A 9,090-nucleotide genomic window follows, 5' to 3' on the forward strand; every position below is an offset into this window, starting at 1 on the left:
AGAATTCAAGCACAACGAGCCAGCATTTTCATGAAAACAGAGAACTCAAGGCTCAGAAAACAGATTCTTTGTAGAAGTAAGATACCAAATTCCAACCTGACTCAAGAATAGCATCATATGACAGAGAGCAGGCCTTGAAATGAATCAAAGGCTTTTACCCTAAAATGTATTTCTATGACATATTTTAAAATCGCCCTGCACAGTTATCTTTTGTGGGAGAAATTTACATTCTGCAGAGAATCTCCTTCCCTTTCCAGGTCTTTTGTTATCCTGAAGGGATCAGCTAAGAGTCCAGCATCTTTTAAAGGTCTTAATAGAAAATATTTGTCATCTATTGTCTCTAAGGGTGGCCACATAAGAGACTCCTTCAGTAATAAGAATCTTGTTCTCCAAAACCCATTATCTTAACCCAGACACTTTGTTATACTGATTTCAGGTCTTTAGATAAAAACTTAAGTGTTTCAATCAATTGCCAATCAGAAAATCTTTGAATCCACCTGTAAGCTGTAATCCCCTCCCACACTGCCTCACTTCTAGCGGTTTTGTCTTTATTGACCAAGTCAACATATATCTCACATGTATCAATTGATGTTAGTAAATTGAAGCTGCAATCAAGCCACTTTGGGCACATGTTCTCAAGATCTTGTGGGGCTGTGTCACAGGGCATGGCCCTCACATTTGGCTCAGAATAAATCTCTCTAAATATTTTGCAAATTTGGCTTTTTATTAACAGTTCTAACAGAACCTACTCTGTGGTCTTTGTTACATCCACAAGCATAATATTAACAAACATTAGTTATTAAAATAAGCACATGTTGGCAATTTCTTATGAAGTTACACAGAGACCTTCTATGGGATCAAGTGTAAATGTTTCAAAGTATTTCTGCAGTTATTTCAAAATTTACATTCCACAGATACTTCTATCAGATTCCTTATGTCAGCTAATTATTTGCTTTATGATTTTTGCATTTTTGTAGATGATCACAATTTGTTTTATGAGTTTTTTGTAGATGATCATGCCCTATCTCTTCTGTGCCTTTACTGTAGAAAACTGTGAAACTACTCAGGACTACATCTTGAAAGTCCTTAACTGCAGTGGGTGCCAGAATTGCTTGTGGGTTTCCTCTGCAGCCACCAGAACACTCAGATTCATTCAGTGAAATCTTAATTTTGTTTCCTGCTTGGCTTTGGGCCTAATCTTGTGCCATCCTGAAAGACTCTGTCTTTCAGGTCCCCCTGGTCATCCCAGAGCCACAAGGACCTGACAATTGTCAGATGTGGTGGGAGGGTTTGCACTGAACGGACACTCTCTGTCCTTTCTGAGGGAGCCATACTCCAGGCAGACATCACAGTCCCGACTCGGTGTGTCCTTCCAAGTATCCCTGCCGCTCCTGCAGGTGTGATGCTGATCCAGGCATCTTCCTCCTCATTCCCGTTAGAGGGTCTTCTTGTTTGTTCCCAGATCTTCTTCCAGCAGCCACTATGTCTTCCCCACTGATGTCTTCAGCTTCCTCTTTTCTGCCCTTCCCAGCAGGATAGGCTGTTTTTGCCAGAGGGAAGAGAGAGGAGATGGGATATGAGACTGTCATTCCTAAGAGAATGGACAGAGCTTCAGAGCTTTTCTTCCTTCCATCCCAGTTTCTATGAGTTCCTCCCATTGCCTGTAACAACTGAGGTGTTTAGTGGTTTTGCCCCTGTATGTTAATTATTTGGTAAAGAGTTGTGGTGGCAGGGGAGGGGATGTGGTCTGGATGCATTTCAGCCACAGCTGCTGTTCCACTTTCCCACAACAGAAACATCTTGGCGAGGGAGAGGCTGGAGATTTTTGTGATGTCTCCTCAGTCCTGGCAGAAAAGGTTTCAATAGCAGTAGGAATCCTCATTTGTATGTCCTCTGATAATTGAAACAATAACTTCTTTACTATACTCAACTCTAAAGCAATCTGAAGAATATGTCTAAGTTAATCCTGCATTCACTTACATGACATTTGCTGGCCTCTGCCACCAGATAAGGTCATATTCTCTTCCCTGTTTGTTCCTGCAGGTCCCTGAGTGTTCACAAGATGTTAAGGTCCCTTGTTTGTCCTATAACATCAATAATCTGATGTTTTAAAGAAAATGTGCTAATTTGCAGCTCAGTAAGGTTAGTTGTAAAAATAATACATTTTTTTTTCTCTTGGATGCCTGCATCTCCAGGCTGAGTAGAAGCTTTATTTGTAACACTCAGAAACTAGAAATAACAAAAATGTTAAGGAGCTTTGTAAATAGCAGGGGTGCACTCATTAACTGGAATTCTGTTCTTCATTACAATGAACACATTCTTCATACACAACCAAATTACTGACTCTCAAGTAATTATGCTGAGCAAGAAGCGACACAAATGAAATAGAAACTGTAAGATTTCTCTTTAAACCAAATCTTGAAAAATAGATCTGAAGTAACAAACGTGAGGGACTGACTCAGTACGGTGAGAGAAAAATGACTGGGAGGCAGGAATTGGAGGAACCCAGTTGGGGAAACTTTTAAGTGTAATTCATCGTTACCTTGATTGTTATTTGGGAAGCACAGGTGAGCACATGTGAAATTGCATTTTTTTCCTTTGGAGACATGATCTTGCTTTGTCATCCGAGCTGGATCTCAGTGGTGAGATCATAGCTCTCTGCAGCCTCAGACCCTGGGTCTCCACCAACCCTCCTTCTGCTGCCGTACGTAGCTGGGACTACTGGTATGTAAGACCATGCTCGGCTTCAGAGCTTATTAAAATGCACACTTTAATTAAGCAACATTTATTACACAGCAATAATGCCTCAATACGAGTATTGCAAATAAGTGGATAATTTTTTCAATAAAGATTGATAGAAAGATAGACACTAACATGAGAAAATGCGTGACACCCAAGAAAATGAAACTGTAGGAAATGTGCTTTTCTTTACAATTGTTAGGTAATCACAACAGTGCATACACATCACACCGTGTTCCCATTACAGAGAAGAGGTTCTGAAAACCTCACTAGCTGCGACCCCTGTGTGCTGGGCTTGGTTCAGGGAGCAGTCAGGTCCAGTGGTGAGAAAGCACAGGTCCAGATACCCAGGCTCACTCTGACCAAATGTGAGCACTGGGGACATTGCACAACCCATCTGTGCTTTTGCTAGGAATTTCTCATCTGTAACATGGAAATGACATTGATACCACATACCATGTTTCCTCTGCATATGTAAAAATAAAAGATGATTTGGTGCTAACTTAATATACACATTTTATGTATATCGATTGTATCTCATACCACGTTTTAAAATAGAAATTACAAAATTATAAGTTTTATAGGTTTTAATATTTTATCACAGAACAAACTTTCAATAAGAAACCACAGTTTCTAAATGCTACCAATATCACAAATCTCCCCCAGGACACTCCTCATACTCTGAGCCCCACTGTCTCCTCAGGCCTCTCATCCTAGAGCTTGCTAAATAGTAGGAGACATGCAAATAGAGCCCCTCCCTCTGCTGATGAAAACCAGCCCCAGCCCTGACCCTGCAGCTCTGGGAGAGGAGGCCCAGACCTGGCATTTTCAGGTGTTTTCATTTGGTGATAAGCACGGAGCACAGAGGACGCATCATGGAGTTTGGGCTGAGCTGGGGTTTTTCTTGTTGCTATTTTAAAAGGTAATTTCATTGAGAACTATTTGAAATTGAGTGTGAGTGGATAAGATGAGATAAAACAGTGGATACATGTGGAAGTTTCTGACTGGGGACTTTTTTCCCCCCTTCCCTTGTTTGCAGGTGTTCCAGTGTGAGGTGCAGCTGGTGGAGTCTGGAGGAGGCTTGGTCCAGCCTGGCGGGTCCCTGAGACTCTCCTGTGTAGCCTCTGGATTCACCTTCAGTGACTACTACATGGACTGGGTCCGCCAGGCTCCAGGGAAGGGCTGGAGTGGGTCTCAAGTATTATCACTGGTAGCGGTAGTACCACACATTGTACCCAGACTCCTGTCAAGGGCCGATTCACCATTCCAGAGACAACGCCAAGAACACACTGTATCTGCAAATGAACAGCCTGAGAGCCGAGGACACGAGCTGTCTATTACTGTGCGAGACACACAGTGAGGGGAGGTCAGTGTGCAGCCCAGACACAAACCTCCCTGCAGGAACGTTCAGGGGAAATCAGCTGCAGGGGCTGCTCAGGACCCACTGATCAGAGTCAACCCAGAGGCAGTGCTATAGAGGCTGATTTCCTGTCAGGATGTGGGGACCTCGTCTTCTCCTCACGTTTCTCCAGTGAACCCTCTCTAAGTTTAGAATTCTGTGCTTCCTAATGTCATCTCTACATATTTTTAAAAGTATTTTAATATGAGGACCTATTCTCACATGCATCAAATGCAGATTGACGTTTACTGAGATGAAAAGGCCTCAACTATGGCCACCAAGATCAGAGTCCTGAGGAAGCTCAGGGGTACCTGGTGAGTCGTCTCCAATCATGCCCAGTACAGAATCCTCAGGGAGATTCCTGGACTAGAACAGTCTTTAGCTAAGGACTCTGATAGCAGTCAATAGAGAGGCTGGGCCAGGGTCAGTGGCATGTAGAAGCTCACAGGTTTCTCATCTGACCCTTCTCCTGACACTAAATCCAATCAGCATCAGCACTGACCTGGTGCTCCTTCGCTCCCTATCCATGTTCTTTCTTTGGAGTGTTTGTTCTCCCTTTTTTATTTGCTTTCCCTGCTTCCTGAAAAAGAAACAGATGGTCTCTGTGGTCTACATTCCAGGGCTCAAGGCATTTTCTTGGAGCTCAGGTGGGGCTCAGGCTGTGGCTCCTGCAGCCACATGGGAAAGGCTGATGGGACTTCCTTCCCTCCCCATCTGCTCAGGACCCTCCACTGTGTTGTGTGTAGACTCATCTGCGAATGCAGTTGGCTGATAATAGTGAAGAGGATAAACTTATTTTATCAAAATGGGATGTGGATGTGTGGAATTAACCCTGTTCAAGCCGTCAGAGTTATCTGCTTCAGAAGTAGTGTTTGTGTTAGAAAGAGCTTGTGAAATTTATTAGAATCAAGATGGAGCCACTTGTGTTAAAACCCTAACGAATGAATCTGGGGAAGGCCATGAAGGAGGGTTCTAACACACATGTTCCTGATAACAAGAACTATCATAGACTCTGCACCGCCACAACCTTGCACAAAAGCCATCACAACCTTAAAAGAATTACTTCTCCAAGTATATCTGCCCAGCAACTGCTTGTTCAACCTTACACTGATGTTACCCCTGTTATTGATCCTTCTAGCCCAGGATAATTGTCTCAAAACAGCTGATGTAACTCTCCTCATTTTTCCTTAATTCTTTATCTTCCTTTACCAACCTGAATGCACCCATACATATTTCCATTGCAATGCACATCCTAGAATAAATGTTATCACATTTTAAAATCTCTTTATGTCTGTTATTCAGGGTTGACAAGCTACAGGTGGACATGCCACATTTCTGTGAGACGTAGAGGATGACAGACTTTGGAGATGTCTAGGAATATCCAATGTCCATAAGATCATCTATAAATAAGTGCAGGCTGGAAGTCCCAGAGAGAGGTGAAGCTGCCGAATTACCATGGAATTTAATTCCATGGAATTTAATTTTATCCAGTTCTGCTCCGATGGAATCTGGTCCACTCATTTTATCATTGACAATCTACCTAACCTAGAGTCAACTGATGACAGTTTTAATAACATCTATTAAGTAAATTCAGAACCATTTATATATATGTATGTGTGTATATAATAATATATTTTGAGATGGAGTCTCACTCTGTCACCCAGGCTGGAGTTCAATTGCACGATCTCAGCTCATTGCAACGTCCACCTCCCGGGATTCAGCAATTTCTTGCCTCAGCCTCCAGAGTAGGCTGGGACTACAGCACATTGCAACCACATCCTGGCCAATTTTTGTATTTATAGTGGAGACGGTTGGTTCATCATATTGGTCCGGCTTGTCTCAAACATCCTGAACCTCAGATATCCACCCAAGCCCAGCCTTTCTTTTTTTATTATTTTAAATTTTTTATATTATCTACTTCTAAGTTACTAGGTACATGTGCATAACCGTGCAGGTGTGTTACATATGTATACTTGTGCCATGTGGCGTGCTGCCTGCGCCCATCAACTCGTCAGCACCCCATCAAACTCGACATTTACATCAGGTATAACTCCCAGTGCAATCCCTCCCCCCTATCCCCCTCCCCCATGACAGGCCCCCAGTGTTCTGCTGTTCCCCTTCCCGAGTTCAAAGTGATCTCATTGTTTCAGTTCACCACCCTATGAGTAAGAACATGCGGTGTTTGGTTTTCTGATTACGTTTGTGATAGTTTGCTGAGAATGATGGTTTCCAGCTGCATCCCATGTCCCCTACAAAGGACACAAACTCATCCTTTTGATGGCTGCATAGTATTCCATGGTGTATATGTGCCACCTTTTCTATAATCCAGTCTGTCACTGATGGACATCTGGGTTGATTCCAAGTCTTTTAGCTATTGTGAAATAGTGCCGCAATAAAACCAAGTACGTGTGCATGTGTCTTTATAGCAGCATGATTTAATAAGTCCTTTGGGTATATACCCAGTAATGGGAGATGGCTGGGTCATATGGTACTTCCAGTTCTAGATCCTTGAGGAATCACCATACTGGGATTTCCATAATGGTAGAACTAGTTTTACAATCCCACCAACAGTGTAAAAGTGTTCCTATTTTCTCCACGTCCTCTCCACGTCACCTGTCCTGACTTTTTAATGATGCCCATTTCCAGAGGAATTTCTCATTGTGGTTTTGATTGCCTGCAACCATATATATATATGTATGTGTGTATATATATATATATATATATTTGAGATGGAGTCTCACTCTGTCACCCAGGCTGGAGTTCAATTGCACGATCTCAGCTCATTGCAACGTCCACCTCCCAGGTTCAAGCAATTTTCTTGCCTCAGCCTCCAGAGTAGCTGGGACTACAGGCACATGCCACCACATCTGGCCAATTTTTGTATTTTTAGTGGAGACGGGGTTTCATCATATTGGTCAGGCTTGTCTCAAACTCCTGACCTCAGATGATCCACCCAACCCAGCCGTTCTTTTTTTATTTTTTTATTTTTTAAAATTTTTTATTATTATACGTTAAGTTCTAGGGTACATGTGCATAACGTGCAGGTTTGTTACATATGTATACTTCGTCAGCACCCATCAACTCGACATTTACATCAGGTATAACTCCCAGTGCAATCCCTCCCCCCTCCCCCCTCCCCATGACAGGCCCCAGTGTATGATGTTCCCCTTCCCGAGTTCAAGTGATCTCATTGTTCAGTTCCCACCTATGAGTAAGAACATGCGGTGTTTGGTTTTCTGTTCTTGCGATAGTTTGCTGAGAATGATGGTTTCCAGCTGCATCCATGTCCCTACAAAGGACACAAACTCATCCTTTTTTTATGGCTGCATAGTATTCCATGGTGTATATGTGCCACATTTTCTTAATCCAGTCTGTCACTGATGGACATCTGGGTTGATTCCAAGTCTTTGCTATTGTGAATAGTGCCGCAATAAACATACGTGTGCATGTGTCTTTATAGCAGCATGATTTATAATCCTTTGGGTATATACCCAGTAATGGGATGGCTGGGTCATATGGTACTTCCAGTTCTAGATCCTTGAGGAATCACCATACTGTTTTCCATAATGGTTGAACTAGTTTACAATCCCACCAACAATGTAAAAGTGTTCCTATTTCTCCACGTCCTCTCCAGCACCTGTTGTTTCCTGACTTTTTAATGATTGCCATTCTAACTGGTGTGAGATGGTATCTCATTGTGGTTTTGATTTGCATTTCTCTGATGGCCAGTGATGATGAGCATTTTTTCATGTGCCTGTTGGCTGTATGAATGTCTTCTTTTTGAGAAATGTCTGTTCATATCCTTTGCCCACTTTTTGATGGGGTTGTTTGTTTTTTTTCTTGTAAATTTGTTTGAGTTCTTTGTAGGTTCTGGATATTACCCCTTTGTCAGATGAGTAGATTGCAAAAATTTTCTCCCATTCTGTAGGTTGCCTGTTCACTCTGATGGTAGTTTCTTTTGCTGTGCAGAAGCTCTTTAGTTTAATTAGATCCCATTTGTCAATTTTGGCTTTTGTTGCCGTTGCTTTTGGTGTTTTAGACATGAAGACCTTGCCCGTGCCTATGTCCTGAATGGTATTACCCAGGTTTTCTTCTAGGGCTTTTATGGTATTAGGTCTAACATTTAAGTCTCTAATCCATGTTGAATTAATTTTCGTATAAGGAGTAAGGAAAGGATCCAGTTTCAGCTTTCTACTTATGGCTGGCCAATCTTCCCAGCACCATTTATTAAATAGGGAATCCTTTCCCCATTTCTTGTTTTTCTGAGGTTTGTCAAAGATCAGATGGCTGTAGATGTGTGGTATTATTTCTGAGGGCTCTGTTCTGTTCCACTGGTCTTTATCTCTGTTTTGGTACCAGTACCATGCTGGACACTTACACTCTCCCAAGACTAAACCAGGAAGAAGCTGAATTCCTGAATAGACCAATAGCAGGCTCTGAAATTGAGGCAATAATTAATAGCCTACCAACCAAAAAAAGTCCAGGACCAGATGGATTCACAGCTGAATTCTACCAGAGTTACAAGGAGGAGCTGGTACCATTCCTTCTGAAACTATTCCAATCAATAGAAAAAGAGGGAATCCTCCCTAACTCATTTTATGAGGCCAACATCATCCTGATACCAAAGCCTGGCAGAGACACAACAAAAGAAGAGAATTTTAGACCAATATTCCCTGATGAACATCGATGCAAAAATCCTCAATAAAATACTGGCAAACCGGATCCAGCAGCACATCAAAAAGCTTATCCACCATGATCAAGTGGGCTTCATCCCTGGGATGCAAGGCTGGTTTAACATACGCAAATCAATAAACGTAATCCAGCATATACACAGAACCAAAGACAAAAACCACATGATTATCTCAATAGATGCAGAAAAGGCCTTTGACAAAATTCAAACAGCCCTTCATGCTAAAAATGCTCAATAAATTCGGTATTGATGGAACGTACCT

This window comes from Macaca thibetana, chromosome 7, assembly GCF_024542745.1.
Source record: "Macaca thibetana thibetana isolate TM-01 chromosome 7, ASM2454274v1, whole genome shotgun sequence".
Taxonomy (NCBI): Eukaryota; Metazoa; Chordata; class Mammalia; order Primates; family Cercopithecidae; genus Macaca; species Macaca thibetana.